A 19,868-nucleotide genomic window follows, 5' to 3' on the forward strand; every position below is an offset into this window, starting at 1 on the left:
GCAATTATTATATTATTAATTTTCTTATAAAGTTGATATGGAAGTTGATTGCCACTGCTTATCATGAAAAGTTAATGAATCAAAGAAAATTTTCATTACCGATCATACCAAATATTTACCATAAATGGCATGTGATTATATATATATATATATATATACAGAGAGAGAGAGCTATTATTGCTATTATTATTTTGAGCTAAACAGTCAGACATTGATATTCATTGTACAAATCTATCCTTTAAGCAGAACCAAGCACTATTTCACTTTGAATAAAATGGATCACATTGAAACACTTGTTTGTCCAGTGTTGGGAGGCTCTATTCTAGCTAGAAATATCTTTTACTTTAGTATTATAATGTTTATGTGACAAGGTAGATCTGTATGTAGACAGTGTTAAGTTCCTTGTGCTATACCAGATTCATAGCTAGAAAATGACTGACACTAAAGAAAAGCTACAGAACACTTTCCCACACAGAGGATACCAGCATTCTGTAAGGCTTCAAGAACAGTGCCTAACACACAAGCTGTTTAGTAAGTGAGAGACTCACTAGGTGTTATTACATGCATTCATAGAGTACTGCTTTTGTTCATCATGCAGCTTATTATGGAAAAACAGGTTTAATTTGATGTAATTTGTGATGATATATATCATATGTGCATCAAATAGCATTGCAGAGATCTGAAGAACATTCTCTTCCCTCCTTTGTACCACTTGGTTGTCTTGGACCAATTTTAAAGATGTTTTCTCTTCTTGTTCAACTCTATGCACTATGAAAAGTCAGCCTGTGTTTACAGGAGTTGGTTAAGTACAGCATGGAAGATCACAGACCATGGAACTAAACTGCCATGTGATATATCCTAAGTAACAATTTTAGCTGTACTGAACTTTCCTGTATCTGAACTGTGCATTCAAATGTAAAGAAGTCAATGATAGCAGTTTCTTCTTTGAGCTATTTGAGATATAACGAAGGTGGATGAAGTTTGAAACAACATACGACATAAAGTAACTACTCAGTTGATATTAGCAACCATAAACACTTTTTTCCCATAGAGCTTATCAAACAAAGTGACTTCCTAAGTTTTTCTTATAAATGATTGGTGTGTTGTTGCATAACATTATTACTAATGTGTATTTCATTAAATTTACAATATTGGTGTGTTTTTGCATGACTTCTGTTAGTACGGATGTATATTGATGGCCTTGTAACAATGTTATCATCACCTTATAAGTTAGAAAACTGATGGTGAAACACTGCATACTTTGCCTATTGTCACAAAGACAGTAAGACAGAGATGACTAGAAAGCTGAGGTCCCTTTGGCTTTAAAGTTCTGTGTTTTTAAAAACTGAATGTAATAACAGCAGGTTATGAATTTGTTATTTAAATGTCTATTATGTATAAAGCATTCTTGACTAAGGTGTTACTGAAGGTTGGTGTATTACAGAGTTTTCTAGATGTCTCCTGTGTATTGGATGTCTATTATTATGATGAAGGACAATAGCTGGCAAAAAAGGCCACAATATGTCTTTGTTTGGTTTCTGTTTGCTGTGATCAAACACTGACCAAAACAACTTGGGAAGGAAAGGGATTATTTGTCTAACACAATACAACCCATTATCAGGGAAAGCCAAGACAGTAACCCAGAAGCAAGAGATCATTGAAGGAATACTGGCTTGTTTCCTGTTCTCTGTTTGCCTTCTTATACTGTTTAGAACCACCTGACTAGAGCTGACACTGCCCACACTGGGCTGAACCTTCCTATAGGCCAATCTGTTGGAGGAGATTCTTCTGATACATTCTTCCCAGGTGTCTGTAGTTTATGTTAAGTTGGCTAATACTAGCCGGCAAGTACTATGTTCTTTGCCATTCACATGACACTTTCAAAAAGTTGTAGAGATTCAGAGAACAGTGAGTCACCTCTATGAGGTAGGATTCCCAAATTAAAGAAGACACAGGCTATCATTTCCATCCATCAGGTTTGACAGATGGTTTTGAGGATAAGCAGTTAGCAAGGTATGACCTATTCAATGGATGTAATAAAAGCTGACCTCTAGCCCAAATACTAAAAGTGATAAAACAATATATCAAAGATCTCTCAGCAAAGTTGGATCAATAGGACTATGTTGGCTATTTTTATGTCAATTTGACATAAGCTAGAGTATCTTGAGAAAAGGGACTTTCAGTTGAGAAAATGGCTTTATAAAACTGGCCTATAGGTATGTTTACTGGGAGTGTTCTTGATTAATGATTAATGTAGGATAACCCACCCAATGTTAGATAGTGTCAACCCTAGTTAGTTTCCCTGAGTATATAAGAAAGCAGAGTAAGCAGGCTAATAAGAATTTCTTTATGGCTTTTGTTTCATTTCCTCTCTTTGGGTTGCTGACTCAAGTTTCTGCCCTGACTTCCTTCAGTGACAGAATGTGGCCAGAAATTCGTAAGGTGGGTTAAAACCATTCCTCCCCAAGTTTTTTGGGTCAAGGTGTTTTATCACAGCCATAGAAATGCTAAAGAAAGAGAAGTACTAAGGTGTAGGGAGAGAATAAATCTACATGATAGACCAACTAAAAGATCTTGGTGAAATTCTTGCCAGGAGTTGACCCTGAAGACCACAGGTAAAATTCCCTTCTTTTGCAGGGAAATAACAATTCCATCTCTATTCTGTTGCCAAGACTTTTTCGATTGCTTTGATAAGGCCTGCCCAGATAACCTAGAATAATTGACTTTCTACAAAGTATCCATTGATTGTAGGCATTAAGCACTCCTACAAAATAATTCCATCACAGTTTCTAGATTAGAATTTGACTAAATATTGGCACCATTACTTGGTGAATTTGCACATAGGACTGCTGGTCATCAGTCTAGTGACAGACAAAACTAAAACATAGAACTAAGAATGCTTTTGAATGTCAGAATACCCAGTTTAAATCATAAACTAAATGTAGAAGATTTTAACCATCTCTGCCATGACATGAATGCTGATCTTTATCACTAGAATCAAAATGTCATTAGAACTCTTAGGAATTTGTCCATGAGGATTGGTAATAAGTTTACCAAATGGTGGGAAATTCATGTATGATATAAATAAGGTAAACATCAGACAAATACTGGATGCAACATAGGAGCAGTTGGTATATGGAAAACAGGAATATGCCTACTTTCAGATTGGACAAAAGAGAAGATTATCCGTAAGAAGTTTGACGTCAATTCACTTTTGGCTTGTATTGGTTCAAAATTAAGAAGATAAGATTAACAGAACTGTTTAAGAGTAGTAGTTGTCCCCTCTAAAAATATGTGATACAATTTAATTGAGATGTCTTCAAACTTTGATTTTTTTTTTGCTTGAATATTATTGTCCCTTTCATTCCTTTTTAGGAATACATTTTAGTTCCACATTCTTTCATTTTATAGAATATTAATTATAAAATATTGCCTTGATCTTTATATTGAAACCATGTTGAATCTATGGAGGGATATAGAATATTAGGTTTAGTATGTATCAGTCTACATAAGGTTCATTAGTTTTGATATTTTCTTTATGTGTAGTCACATTAGTACTAGTTCCCTGGAAATTTATCATATATTCTTCTGTACTCTGTAACCATGCATTTAATCTACAGATTATAACTGAAGGAGGAGAATGGGTTATGAAATCAATGTACTGGAGATCATTGGCAACCTGCATTTAGAGGCAGAATAAAATATAAAAAGGAAAGAAACTTTCAGAATCTATGTGGCAAATGTGTATTTGCTCTGCAGATTTATGGTCTGCAGTCAAATAATTTATAAGTCATTACTTTTCTATTGTAACTTGTCTTTCAACAGACGAAACAACCATATTTAACTAATTTAAAAGTGAAAAATTGCCTATGTATGCAATTGCCATTGTCAGAGGCAACTTCTGACTCTATAGTCTTAGCTAACCTGAAACTACAGAGATCTGCATGCTGCCTGCCTCTGCTTCCTGGGTATTAAAGATATGTGCTGTTATAAACAGATACTGGTACACTTACAGTAGAAGAGATGGTCAACAAGTTTAATCACATCTCCCATTGAATATAGCCTCTTACCATGACTCTTCACGTATTCATGGAACTACTGAGTGGTGAAAATGTACAAAGTAATGAAGGGAAGCAGTAAGATCTTACAACCTAGTTGTATTGTTTAGTCATTTATTTCTTCCTGGCTCCCTCTCTTCTACCTTCTTTTCTTTTTATTGTTGTTTTATGAAATAAGTTCTCATTCTTACTGTGCTGGACTCAAACTTGTAACCCTTGTTTTAGGCTCTTTAGTGCTTGAGATTACAAATGTTCCTGATTTCTGAGAAAATCTTTTAATTAACTTGACCATACAGAGCCAAAATGTATTCCCTGAACATAGGCCAGATGTGATTGCTACTTGAATCACACTAGAGACTGGAGAATTGCTGCAGAGTCCGAATTTATTTTGAAAATAAGGCTGACATGATCTAAAGATGGATTTTATATTCACCCCCATTGCTATAATTAGAACATTAAAGCAAAAACGTTCAAAGATATTACCCTTAAGAAAGCTACATTTTCATGCTCTCCCACTTCTGACAGGAATGCTAAGATGTCTTTTCTATGAAGGTGAAATACTGACAGATTTTTTATTTTAATCAGTTTGTTATTCTATTCATGTAAGAGTGATTTTCTACATGAGGCCTTGTGACAATTGTTTCATACAGAACATTTATAAAATATTTTATTTTAAAATGTATAACTGCTCTTGAAGGTTGATTTCTTGATCCTTTGATGAAGTATTCAGATTTAGGATATGGTAAAAGGGGACTGGAGTTGTAGTTTAGTAATGGAACACTTGCATAATGTATGAAAAGCCCTAGACTCATTCCTCAGGAATTATATACCCATGTCTTCATATATAGAACATGTGCAAATTATATGTATAATACAAGTAATATTTAATAGAATGTAATATAATATGTGAAGCAGTGGATTCTTAAGGACATTGTCAGATTACTTGATGTTTTATGCATTCTTTTGTTGTAGACTCTGAAAATGAACAAATGCAAACAGAAACACAGACTTTGACCTTAAAACTTGTGTCTTTTCTGATGAAAAAGATCTGTCAGATAAAGAGATAGAATTCTGGATGAAAACTTTAACAAGGCGATTACATCAGGTGACACTGTTTTCTAGTGATGTTGGCTTTTCCTACAGGAAAAAAATGGAATGTGTATTGTTACCCTCTAGGTGTGCCTAGAGGATTGATGGTTTGCTGAGCTGGGTGACTTCTAGTTAGCGTTTCCTCCTCATAATCAGATGTCAAAATATTTATGATCTATAAACTCTTACTTGGTTGCAAAGACAAACATAAATGAGAAGAGAACAAAACCAAATATATATGTGTGTGTGCATATATATATATATATATATATATATATATATATATATATATGGAGAGAGAGAGAGAGGAAGAGGAAATATGATTTAACTCTGTGGGTCCTTTAAAAGCAACAGAAAAGTTACATTTCTTTAATAGATTTCTGAAACATATAATACATTTCTGAACACACACAAAATGGTATAGAATTCTAAATTTTTAAGACATTTTAGCGTACTTTTATAATCCCCATAAATATAACAATTGGCCAAGTTTCTTAGTTGTGGTACAAGGAAAATGTAAATATATATATATATATATATATATATATATATATATATATATATATATATGTAAAAATTAGAGTGCAAAGCTCAGAAGTACTTTTCCTAATCAATTTCACTTATTCAACTATATTTTTATTAAAATCTGGAAACAGTAATAAAAGTCAGCTCTGTAAAAAGACTTCTGAAACAGTTATCTGGAATCTTAGACTTGTTCTTCAGTGATGCTAGTACATACAACATGTTCATTCAAACATTTGAAGATGCACAGATGATTATGTAAGCTAAATGTTAGTTCAGTTTATCCAATGGAAAATTTTATATTTTATTTAATAATTCTAGGCAATTCTATTTCTGTAGCTGTATGTCATGTTTTTGTGTGTGTGTGTAACATAGAAGCACTATTACATATTTAAAAGAATGCAGAAATTTCTATGATGCTATTTTCTCATTCTTCCTTTTAGTGATAAGCTATAAAATGTTTTAATAATAAATATTGTGAAAATAAATAGGTAAATTATAGTATACTTGGAAGTTTGTTATTCATTATGTGGTTTTGTGTACTTACAAGATGAAAAGATAAATTCAGAAAGAGAAATAGCAGTAGACGATGTGTCTTCTCAGTTCTTCAGATAAGTTGTACAATCAGTTGAATTTCTGAAAATTCATCTCTTTTAAAGAGGCTATTTAGTTCCTCACCAAGTTTCCCCACATTGCTGAAATTATTAGTGAACATAATTTTAAAGCTTAATTACTATATACTATTATTTTTACCTCTGAAATTTCTCTAAGTATTATCTCAAAGTTACTAGAAACTGAAGCAGAAATGACACATTTTATATCAATTATTCACTGCAGCAGTTCACTGTGGCATTTCCTTATTTGGTATACTTAAAGATAATACACATGTTATATATCCAAAGGTATTGTGTTAATTCCTCCATTTTTATCATTTTCTTGATAAAGTTACTTGAAGCTCAGAGAGTTTAAGTTAATTTTCCTAAGTTAACAGAGGAAAATAGTATAAAGTTGGATATGAAAACCAAGTCTCCTATCTGAAAGAATAAAAAAGGAAGGAAAGGAAAGGAATAGAAGATGACTGCTTGTAGGTATGGTAGAGAAGATCTTTTATAAACATGTGGGAGAGCATAGTCAGAAAAGGAGACATCTGGGAGAGTTTAGAGTGTACATGACCAGACTGAATTGTGCTATGTGGGGAGAGAAGGAGGGGAAGAAAGAGAGGAAAGAGGGGAACCAGGTACCGTAGCCAGTGGGCCCAAAGGTACAAGAGTAGGCAACCAAAATGGTTGGATTACATAGGGAAGGACAATCTAGCCTCCTGGGCTGCAGAGTTCAGCATAGGGGGCTGGGTATGCCAGCTGGGAGAACCCTGTAAAGGTAGAATTTGTGGGGTGCAGAGAGAACCTAGTGGCCAAGTCCACTCCAATATGTTATGTAGGTACCTCAGCCATTTGTCCTGCTTTTGAAACCTAGCACTATCCAGTATCCATTTTTCTTTCCATTGCATTATACTATCACAGCATCAGAAAGATTAACCTACTTAGCTGGGAGATTATGTTGCCCCAAAACAAAATAGAATACTGCATCTATATCTGCCTTTTCAGGCTATCACATGTGTCACCCTGGCCTGATTGTTAACCTAGGCTTTGGGGCATATCATTTAAGACTATCCAGTTGTGAGTGACACTGTAGACTAAATGGAATGTTTCCAATGTTCTGCCTCTCTAGCCAGGAGGCCACAATCCATAGGCTTCATTTTCTTTCTCTTTCTCTGCTTTTACTCAGCATATCCACTAACACTGTCTCTCTGTAAAAATGTCTCTGTGTGACTTACGGTTCTACAGAATTCTATAAAATCACCTAGTTATTACAGGGATTGTATGAAGGTTGGACAAGTCTATCATTTTGTGAAAGAACAGGAAAATTTGTTCATGGACAAATTATAATTTTGAAAATAGTACAAATTGATCTGATCCTTAAAGGGTCAAGCAGTAGAATTCTGAAGCTTGAGATGTGAATTCAAGGGACTGAGGAGAAAATAAAACAGAAATAGTTGAGAAAGGTCAAAGACATTCAAAGCTTTTATCAAGACTATTTCAGAAGTGGCTTTGATGAGTGGCTAAAATCAGCTCATGCTGCATCAAAACCCTAGGCAAGAGGTGAACATTTCTTTGAAAGAGAAATCCAGGAGAAATGAGAAGTAAGGATAAAGGAGTTACCACTGAAGGTAAAATTATGTCAGGAAACATGTGGGTTAAACAATGATATAAATTAATCAGAGAACCAACATCCTTACTGGATTCTGTGGCCTCATTTTAACTGCAGTCTACTTCCATACCCATGATTCTGTATCCTTGGATTCAATCAACAGAGAAAGGAAAGTATTTGGAGGAAAACTGTACTAATACAGATTATTTGTCTTATAATTGTTCCTCAAACAGTACAAAATACCAAGTGTTTGTATAATGGTTAGATTGTGTTAGGATCTAGGTGTTCTAATGGATATATGTGTGTTATACACGAGCCATTTTACCTGCCTGAAGGACCTGAGTGATAGCTACACTTCTCTGTGACCTGCACCCCTCATAAACACTATGGGACAGCTGCCATGATAAGGAAGACAGTTGGGGCAAGTGGCCTCCAGCTTCTCCTTGTTGTTCTCCTTCCAAGACATGAGATGAGGCAGTGACCAGCTAATCCAGTCACAGCATAGGTCTTTAGCAGACATGCCATGGTCCCAGTTCATGGTCCTCTGAAGACTTTCTACGAAGAAAGAAGAAGTCTTCTTTCTCTGAAGACATTTTAAGAAAATAATCTTTTATCTCTTATGCAGATAAATACATATATTTTAAATCATACTTAAGCTATGTTTTCTCTCTTTTCCAATGGCATAAACTATGGGAAACTTTGTGTCCCAAACGGTTTTGCATCTTGTTTACATTTAAAAAGAATCTGTGTTCTATTTTTTCCCCCAAGTTTCCAGGGGAGTATTTATCTCCATCTGTTTTTTTTCTTTTTCTTTCTTTCTTTCTTTCTTTTTTTTTTAAGGAGTAAGTGAATTTTCTCCTGAATGTTTAGTATCAAATTAAAGAAGTAAAGGTGGTCTCTATGTCATTCTTTGTGTGCACTGGATATAGTATCAGACACTCCCCTTTGCCCAGTTGAAATATCGAAACAGAAAAAATGAAATTACTGATGAATGAAAAACCCAATGCATGCTCTGCAGCCTCGGTCTGAGAAACAGTGTCTCAGAGTGTTGTGTTTTATGAAAATAAAGGAGAGAGGGAATATGTTTGGTGTTGGTGCTGTAAGGTGTGGTAGAATGGGGTGCCTCTGAGGGCCCACGCCGTGGCATCCTTTCTCTCGGAGGGACCAGCTTCACAATGGTGTAGTATAGAATAGAGTTTATTCAGGACATGGGGAGGGGAGTTGAGGGGTAGTAGAGACAGAGAAAGGCGTAGACAGGGAGAGGGAGTAGAGGAGTTGAGGAGTAGACATATGCCATGAGCACATGTTGAGAGAGGGGCAGGAGAACTGGGGAAGAGAGACAGAGCAAGAGCACAAGAGAGAAGAGAGAGCAAGCAGTGGCTTTTACAATGAGTCAAGCACACCTGGCTATTGCCAGGTAACTGTTGGGCGGAACCTAGACTAAATGCTAGAAGAAGCAGAGAGTAAAGTGCTATGAATGTGCAATTCAGCCATTTACATTCATAAGTCAACCCTGGGTTATGTTTTCTAAGAGTAATAATGGTGTGCCAGAATATGATGCATGATAATGATTAAGATTTAGGCAGTAAAGAAAAATACAGAAGTATTAAAATTAGCATATTGCTTTTAATCCTACCAGGCAGAAATGACCCAGGGTTAACGTTTAGCTAAAGATATTTCAAGAAATTCATTCTATACAAATGTGCAACTGTGGGTATATAAATCAGAAATGACTTAAGCATAGGTGAATAACTTTTAGCAGTAACCTTGTGAGCACATTTTAGTCACCTCATTAGCTCTCCAAAGAGCAACAATAACAAGACTGTTAATGTTTGAACAACTCAATTGTAACTTAAAAAAATTGTAAATAGGAAAGTGATGCTGAGTTTGAGTGGACAGATAGAAAAAAATAGCTCTATCAGATAAATTCTAATAGACATGTTATTTTAAAATAAAAGCATTTGACTTGAATTCTCAGATGAAAAATAAATCAAAGTAAATCAAGTTACTAACTTGCAGATATGTGTTGCTGGAAAAAACTCTGAGCTCTGAGCTTCTGGCCAGCTTCTCTCCAGAGTGCACATACAAATGAGGAATGGTCAGTGAGAAGTATCTCAACAGCGCTCTTTTTTCTGCTTACTTTCTTTTTTTTTTCTTGTCAGGATTCACTAAGCTACATTTAGTCTTGAAAGCATAATTGCTAAATGCCTTAATCTCAATTTCATATCAGAATGACTCTTGTTCACCATTTCTCCTCTGTGCAAGGTTCTGTGGAATATTTTCTATTTCAGAATATCTGCCTGACACCTGTCTTTCTGGATCTTTCTTCCCTTCAGAACATTAGTCTCTAATGAGCAGTCTTTCTCTCTTTTCCTGAGAGAAAAAAAATCTAACTTTCCAGTTTTCTCACTCTCCTCCATTGATGGTGACTCACATTTTCTTTCAGAACACCTACCTGAGACTTCATTGTCAACTTTTAACAACACAATGGCTTTGTTTAGTGTTGAATGTTCTATGTCACTTTGTTTCCTGGTATACAGTATACATTTTTTAAATTGAAAGGTTTTCTTTTTAAAAATGTTTTAAATTGAAATAGTTATATCATCTTCCTATCTCCTTTCTTTACTCTAGCCCCTCCTTGCTACACTTTCTTTACCTTTCCTAAGCCACACTCCCTTGAGTTGATAGATACTTTTTCTTTCTTTGTTACTCCTATGTGCTATAAATACAAATCTGCTGAGTCTGGTATTGTTTTGTGTTTACAATTGCAAGGTTGATCACTCTACATTTGATAACCAATAAGGGTGCTCATCTTTGTTTCAATTGCAAATAACTTCTGTTTTCATGATACAGAGAATTCATTGGATTCTTCAAGTTTTCTTTGGCTCTTTTCCAGTTGTTTTTTGCTGACAACTAGGTTTATCCTCCCAAATATGGTACTTCTTTATTCTGTTCTAGCTAACTTCCCATCTCTCAATGGCTTTGTCCCATAGACCTTATTTCTGAATTCAAGCCTCATGTATTCTTCATGCAGGTACACTATTAGTAAAAGACTTTAATATTGCCTGATAGTGTTCTAAATCAGGTTTCTGATAACTTTCAGTAAATTTATTCTCTTCTATCTAGCAGAGCTGCTTCAGGGGGCACTTGGGTTCCTGAATTGTTTACATAAGTGAGAAAATGAGACACCATTTGAAAGATGGTTTTCTTTGGAACTCAACTGTCATCATCAGCATGACTTTCCTATTGAAGTTCTCCTTGAGCTGCCTTTCTTCTCATCAGTCCAGGCAGTCATATTCAGATTGTCACAAGTATTAGACCCACTTGTCCAAATGTAGCCTTAGTAGCTCTAGTGAACATGCCCTTCATAGATCAATATCTATGGAGGAAGGATGGATTCATTGACTCAGCCCATGTCACAATGTCCTAGATTATGTATAGTAATTCTGTAAGAAAGTCATGTTTTTCAAGGAAAAACAAACTTCTACTGGAAGAAAGTAAAAAGACAACTATAGGTACAAGGATCACAAACACTCTATTTCACCAAGATAGGCTTTGCCCTATCTTCTACTTCCTCTCTATCCATATATCATATATCTGAGAATCACTTGTGTGTTTCTCCTCCATGAAATTACCAACACAACCAGATATAGGATGGTGCACCTTAAAATATCTATGGTGAAATAATAGATTTTCATGTTTTATTTTTACAGAAGAGATTTTCATGGAGACCATTTTCTCACAAATCAATACTTTTCAGAAATCCTACAGAAACTAGAAATATTATTTCCTTGTTAAAATGCCTTGAGAATTTAGTCATGGTAAGTGTTGATGCTTCTATCTGTCTTGCTGGCAGCAGGCTGGCAGTTCATGTTATCAATAGTCTGCTGACCATGCATGTCGTGCACTTGTGAGGCCATGCTCATCTCTTGCACATAGGCTGATACAATAAATTCGATGATAAATAGGCTGATATAATAAATTCCATGATATAGTTATCTCTCTTCTTTTTGTCAAGGTCTTATGTTCTACAACCCAGGAGTAGTCTATTAATAATGAAATTAAATCATTCTACATCCTCATGGTAGAGCTGTATTTCTGTCATAACCTATCCCTCACTCATAGGAGTGGTCAATGTTTGCCTTCTCTGCTTTTTCAGATATGTCCTTTTAAATACTTTTTGTTTTTCCAATGTAGGCTGTTATGTTTTGTCTCATCATCTTTCTCATTATTGTCTTCAGAGACATTGCATATATGTCAGCAGACCTAGACTCTGCTGCCTCACTGTTCTGTGGTTTCTATAGTTCTTTCTCCTTGTTCACTTTGTAATCTCTTGTGCTTAAGCATACTCTCCTCATTCTTAGAACTACATTCTAAAGATATCCATATTTTTCTTTTAATTTATTCTTGTAGAAGTTCATACATCTATGTGTGATGTACCTTGATCATGTCCATCACTCACACCTGTTCTAACAACCCACATGATTCCCAATCACATCTCCCGTCTATACTCCCATTTTTTGTTATTATCTTTCATCAATTGATTATTTCTTTTTATTCCATTGAGTTCAGTTAATGCCACCTTTATGTTCATGGGCATGAAGGTCATCCACTGGATCATTGGGAGTCCACCAGTTGCCACTGTCATTAGACCATTGGATTCTAGCAGTTAGGGTCAGATATTGATTGTCTTCAAATCTCAACCGCTGTGGGTCAACCCAAGAAAATGAGAATGATAAGCCGTAGGACTATATCTGCATTGTAGTTCAGTATTCAGTGCTTCTTTTATAATTTTTAAAAGAATAAATACATTCTAAATGTAAAAAGCTGGAAAATTTCAGTATGCAGTTATAAAAATGGGGATAGTAAGCTTAAGCACAAGAGATTTCGAATACTTTTTTTTTTTCAGAAACTCAGTTGGAAGTAAAGGAATGTTTTCTCCTGGCTAAGTATGCCAAGGAGAAAAGAACTATAGTAAACTATAGACCATGGAAACCGAGCTAAGAAAGGATGGACAGGATCTTGGTATGCTCAAAGTATACGTAAAGCTTCAAAAGAGTGCAATAATGAGAAAAAAAATGATAATACAAAACAAAACAGCCTATTCTGGAAAACTAAAAATATTCAAAAAGGGTAAGGGTATCAAAACGAAGAAGGCCAATCATTGGTCACCCCTACATGTGAAGACTGAACAATGATAAAAATACAGGGCTGCTGTCATGATGTAGAATGATTACATTTCCTCATGCACAGTCTTTCAGCCTTTCTAGACTACTGTGTTATCTCGTTTACAACTGCATCCTAATTTAAATCTCAGCACACATTTCTAATACCCTAGACTCAGAAAGTAGAGTCCTTATCTCCTGTTTGAAAATATCCCACGATAAGAAATAAGTAGGAAAGTGGTCTTCTGTTCTTTAAAGTCCAAAAGTAAAACCATCAGTGATGTACACAAATATGATAAAGGGTGGTCCTGCTATTAGTATACCAGAACCAAGTTTGAGTCTACAAAAGCTCTGTTTTCATGGCTTTAGGATCTCAGCAAAACTAGATGAACGTGAGCTCTGTAATGCCACATAACTGTAGTACTTTATAAGGTTTAATTTACATATAAATTGAAAGTGGTACCTTCTTTTTAAGCATTTGGTACAATTACTATAACATCAGCACAATTGCTAACGCGTGATTTTGTTTTTTTACGAAATATTGAGTTTCTTTGTTTTCCCGACTTAATATAAAATTGCTGCTATAAGAAAGGCTTCTACAATTGCATCCACTGCTACAATTACAGATGGAATTTTAGACTACAACAAGTACATTAGGAGATCAGTTCAGAGTTTTAAAAACATATTAAAGGAGCTTGTAAGAGAAACTAAGACTGAATAAGCTCAGTTATTGAGATGGAAATGTGAGTTAATTTGATTAACAATTAAGTGAACTTGATTATTATTTTTTAAATATACTAAAACAGAAGAATAAATCTAAGTAACTTACAGCCTTTTTATTGAGCATTATTAGAGAGTGAAAATATTTTTTGTTAAAACTATGTCAGATGCTACATCTATGAAATCCCACCAACTTGACTACCGAAAAATGAATTGAAAAAGACACTGACATTGGATTTGCTAAAGTGCATAGGGACACACACAATAGGGTACACAGAGAACTACAGACCATTAATGAGTGCTGATAGCTGGAGAAATAGTTTTCCCCAGTGAAGAGCACACCAGCTATGTACCCAATACTGAATGATCAGCCATGAAAGTATAATACAAACATCATTGTATAGACTTAAGTACATTATATTTCGGAATGTATATTTATATACATGTATACACATGCATATTATAACAATTAATCAAAAATATATCATGAACCTGAAAGAGAGCAAGTAATGGATTGCAAGAGGGTTTGGAAAGAAAAAAAGAGAAAGAAGAAGTATTGTAATTATGTTGTAACTCCCAAATTAAAAAAAATTAGATAATATATTACAATTTTAAATCAGTTTGTTATTAAATTGTTTCAGAGTTAATGTGTCTTTATAATTGTCCAACTTTAGTAGTTCTTTTTTAATTTTTAGTTTATAAATCAATAACATTTTAACTGAGTTCCAAGAAACAAGTATAGTGTCCTCTCTCCCTTTGTAGGCTTTCATATCACTGGGAAGTGCCTCCATCTTACATCTGTGCTAAGACATTCTAGCAATATAGTCAGACTAATACCATTATATTTCATAGAAAGTAATCCAGTTTACAAGTATGTGACTGAGTTTTCCTCATGTAAAAATTGAAGGCTGTCCTTTCATACAGTCAAGGTTTCTTTAGATTTAAACCTGGATGACACAAATGCTTTTTGCTCTATTTTACCTTTTCTGGGTTCAGAAGTTGAAGAGGAGAGAGATATATAGAATTGCAGTTTTACATATGTTAGGCATATGTAGAGTTAGTAAGTTATGATATAGACTACTTCTATTTTCATTTTTATATAAAAACAACCTTTAGAAAAAGAGGAAAACTGTATTGAAGTGGTAAGCTCTTAAACCAGTAGTTCTTTACCTGTGAGTCACAATCTTTTGGGAGGTCGAATGACCTTTTCACAGGGGTCGCCTAAGACCATCAGAAAACATAGATATTTTCATTACAATTTATAACAATAACAAAATTATAGTAATGAAATAGCAACAAAAATAATTTTATGGTTGGGGGTCATCACCATGGGAGGAAATGTATTAAAGGGTCACAGAATTAGGAAGGATGAGAACCATTGTCTTAAATGATGAAACGAAAATGCTGCTGTATTAGGTTGTACCCCGTTGCCTCTTGCTGTTTCATTTTTAATATGTCCATGTCCTTTCTACACGATGGCAATTGGGAGTATTTATCTTTGATTGTCTTCAAAGCTGAACAGTAGTTAGTGACAAAGTGCAGTGTTTTTATTCAATGTGCAGAATTTGGACTTAAAGGAAGATCAGTGTTTCTTTAAATGATGTGCTTAGTTTTGCAATGTCATTTTCTTGTCCAGTCTTTTTGCTTCAGTAGGTCTAAAAGGAGTTCAGAAATCTGTATTATTACTTCAGTGTTCTTGAGAAGCACTTAGAAAGATAATATTATTTTATTGGTATTTGAAGGTCAAGTAGCAAACTAAATGAAATTCACAGGTAAAGCCAGTATTCCAGTAGCAGCTAACATGTTCCCTCCAATGTTTATGGAAAGCCTATAATGAGGAACAAAACTGAGAAGTGTGTGTTTCAATTCTTCCTCCTATGCAGCAGCTCTGACAGTGTTAATAAGTGTCAGACTATCCGAAGGTGATGATTCAGGAGGCTGAAAAGAAAATTTCAGGAACTGAATCCATTGTCCTGATGTCACATTGATAAACAAGTCCTTGGGGACAATAGCCTTGTAATGACATTAGCTGGGTGTTAAGAGGCTATCTCACACAATGGGAAAGATTTCTTTTCTTCTGCTTAGTACAAATGCATCACCACCAAGACTCTCTGAATGTCCATGTGTGCTTAATAAAATCAATACAGCCAAAATTGAAAGGTAGTTTATTCTAGCTATTCCCTGTCCTCATATATTTGCTCTTCCCACTTAGCTGGGGACCATTATTTTCTTCAAAACTCCCTTTTTCTGAGTTAAGAACTTCAAACCTGTAGGTTCTATCAAATGGAATAAGATTAGCTGAGATTGGGTATTGGTCTCAGCTGACTCATAAAACCTAACTTTGCATTTGGTGGTATCAAATCCTATCAGCAATTTGGCTGATTATATAACTTATCAGTCTCATAGTCTTTCTGTTGCATTGGTAATCCTCTGAGCTTCCTAATGCAATTACGAAAACCATGTATGTGTTACCGCATTGAATATTATTATGACTTCATTTTGCAAACAAGTAAGTAAAAACTAAGTGAAATTAAATACCTTCTTCAAGGTTACAGGTAGCAATCAGCAATTGCACTCGTGCATTTGATGTGCCTTTTTGGCATGCTGTCAGGCAGGAGAACTCAAAGCTCCCTTTCTATGCATAAACAGCATGTATCATGATTAGGTGTTTCTTCTGCATTTTACATCAGATAGAAAACTTAACTAGAAGGGAAAAGAATGTATGGGCATGGTCATTGTGACAGTACCTTACTGTGGGACTGGATGGCTTTTGTTCTATTTTGTTAAAAGAGGGGTGGTCCTATGCTTTATCCAGCAATAGGTTCTTCTCCTGTCATGAGTAATTTGTAAGAGTCTTCAAGAATATATTGCCATAATGGAGAAGAGCAAGTGTCTTGTGCTCATGGCCTCTCCAGATATATGATCCAGAAAAAGCCATCTGCTCCTTTACTTCAGCCTTCCTTTCCTAAGACTGAACACATTGTTATGAATTCTTGACTAACATTTTCTATTTTAATCCCTTAATTTGTAGATGTTATTTTTCTTGAGAAAGCACATTTGTTTTCATTTGTATTGATTTCATACATAACCTATTGCTTCCTTGTTGGCGTCAGGGTACACAGAAAAGGCATGTGATAGTTACAGTTCCCAGTTACAGAGGTTTGTAAAAGCATGCTAGTAGTGTGCAGTGGATGATCTTAAAACTGAGTAAGTTCCTATGAGAAGAGGGAGAAGGGGAAAGAGCTACCTTTGTGTGTTTAATTTATCATAGTATAACTCACTCCTGGTTAGACAACTCCTAAGGGAAAAACAGATCCTGTCTAGATGCTGAACAGTCACTGACTAATTTACCAGAATGTATTTTTCATCATGGACTCAGTTTTAACATAGATAATATTATGTTTGTTATTAGTGGTATATGCATTTAATGATTATTCACTTTTGTATAAGGTGATGTCTAGAACTTAAATTCCTGTGGATATGGATATTAATTACTGTGCTGGAAGAAAAAAATTGACTATTTCAATACCAAAGTTACAGATATACCCTGGCATCCTTTTCCCTTATTGAAAAATTTTATTTTAAGACAATTTTTACCACATGCAGCAATACAAAAGGCTAATGTAGATTGACAATAAATTCTTTACTTGTAAAATATGTATGAATTTGCAATAGTTTAATGATCTCTTGGGTATTTAAAAATATCCATATAATATGGCTTCTGAGAAAAACTTGGCATGGTGGTGTGTAGCTATAACCCTAGCAGTAAGGAGACCAAGGAACGAAAATTGGGATTTTAATGGTTTGCCAGGTCTACATAGTGAATTTAAGGCCACCCTGAGTTGTAGAGTGAAACCTTGTTTCTCTAATAAAAAACATATAATGACAGTAACAACAGCAATAGAGGGTATTTTAGTAAAAGTTTCCTATTTTGTTTTTGTTCATTATTGATGTTACAAGCAAAAGTCCAACAAAAGGCAGCAAAAATGCAGAAGTGTATTATTTCTGAAGTCTTAGAGGCTGGGAAATCAAAGTTCAAGTTATTCAGATACTTGATGTCTGGTGAGGAACTGGTTACTTCTAAGATGTGCCTTGAACTTTGCACACTTCAATAAGAATAAACACTATCTTCTCTTCAGGAGAGATGTCATGCTAGTAGTTGCCTTGAATATTATAGTCCATTCATGAAGTCAAAATCCTTGTGACATCAGGACTGTCTTGAAGATTCACTTTTTTTGTTCCTGTTTATGGTACATACTTGTTACTTTTTACTGTTACAGTAAGATCTGTGAAGTTAGATCAGACTAATATTTTGAACTGAGAATCTTCGTACCTCTGTCTCCAAAGCACGGAGATCTCAAGCCTGTGGCACCACATCTGCTTACCCCTCTTACTGGTTATATGTAGGAAACAAACCTACCTGGCTGTAAGAGTTTCCTTTTCTTGTAAACCTAACAACATGAAAAAGACCAGAATTTGCTTATAAACTTTATTTGGATTTTACATGTAAAGTTGAGTCTGATACATGGCTTTCACATGGCTTCCAGCAGAGTTACAGTGACAACACCAATTAAGTCATTGAATCAGAAATGCAAATGCCATGTTTATTTGGTAACACTGAGGAACAGGTGGCACATTTAAATTAATCCTTTGATTTATCTTATTCTTAATCTTATTTTTAAAATTAAAGACTTTTTATTATTTATTTGCATGAGTGTATGTTTGACTGTATGTATGTATGAGTGTATGGGGGTGTATGAGTCTGTGTGTGTGTCTATGCAAGTTTGTATATGAATAGGTGTGTGTTATTGTATGTGTGATGTGTCTAGATGTGGATTGTGCATTTGAGTCTGTGCAAGCGTGTGTGAGTGTGTGTGTATGTCTGAGTGATTGGGCAAGTGTGTGTATATGAGTATGTGTGATATGTGAGTTTATGAGTGAGTGTGTGTGATGTAGGTGAGTGTATGTGTTTGTGTGTGCATTTGTGAGTGTGTATATGATTGTATTGTGAGTTTGTATTGTGTATGTGAGTATGTATGTGTCTGTGAGTACAGAAGTGAATATATTTGATATATGTGTATGCTTTTGTGAGTGTGTGTGTATATATGAGTATTTGTGAGAGTTTATGTGTGCATGTGTGTATGTGTGAGAAAGAGACAGAGAGAGGGGGGAAAGGGGGACAGGGAGGGGGAGGGGAGGGAGAGGGAGAAGGAGAGGGAGAGGGAGGAGAGGGGAGAGAGGGAGAGGGAGTGTTTGTGATAGTGTATGTGTGTTCGAGTGCTGTGCATGGCACCATGTACATGCTGAGGTCAGAGACAACTCTTGTATTCTTGCTTGCCATTTTGTGGGATCCAGGGATTGAGCTCAGGTCTTCAGGCTTACATACTTTTATTTATTGAGCCACCAGACTGATTTTTCTAATTTTATGTATGTCAATAAGCATTAAAATAAAGATTTGACAACTCTTTTGAAAATACTGAACTTTACTGGTGCCGTGCCACACATTTTTCCCAGTAATTACTTTTCCTTGATTCAGGACATCAGAGTATCTCTAAAGTCACACCAAGAATAACACTTTAGGGATCTAGGCAGCAGTAATAATTCAGCAGTCACAGACTAGTAAAAGAGAAGAAAATGCAATGACATCAACTTTCAGTGTTAATAATATAGAGATAGGCAAACTGTAGAAAATGTTTATATTCTGAAAAATAAAACTGAGAAAAAATGTTATGATTTATAAATGTTAAATGTCCAAAATTTTTCTAGAAACTCATTTGGGATTTTAAAAGTTCCATAGTCATCTGGATATACAACTATATACTAAAGGGAACCATTTTAAATTTAAGTCTTTAGTTCTATCTAGCATCCATACCTTGCCCTATATAATATGAACACATATATAAATATGTTTTTAATTGGATATTTTATTTATTTACATTTCAGATGTTATCCCCTTCCCCCCCGAAGTCCCCTATCACATCCCCCCTCCTCCTTTTTGCTTTTATACCATTTTAATTACATGTAAGTATTAAGGTCAGTTCTAGGTTGAAGAACTAGCAATATGATAGATGCAAATAGTCAAGGAACAAGCAAGACAATAAACACA

The 19,868-nt window shown here is 35.0% G+C and overlaps 1 protein-coding gene across 2 annotated transcripts in view; it reads left to right on the plus strand.

The window, feature by feature from the left end:
- The window catches only part of Gulp1 (GULP PTB domain containing engulfment adaptor 1), a 254,929-nt gene that overhangs the window by 159,976 nt on the left and 75,085 nt on the right, over positions 1 to 19,868 (plus strand). The window lies entirely within an intron of this gene.

The sequence above is a fragment of the Grammomys surdaster genome, unplaced genomic scaffold, assembly GCF_004785775.1.
Source record: "Grammomys surdaster isolate TR1022 unplaced genomic scaffold, NIH_TR_1.0 165, whole genome shotgun sequence".
NCBI lineage: Eukaryota > Metazoa > Chordata > Mammalia > Rodentia > Muridae > Grammomys > Grammomys surdaster.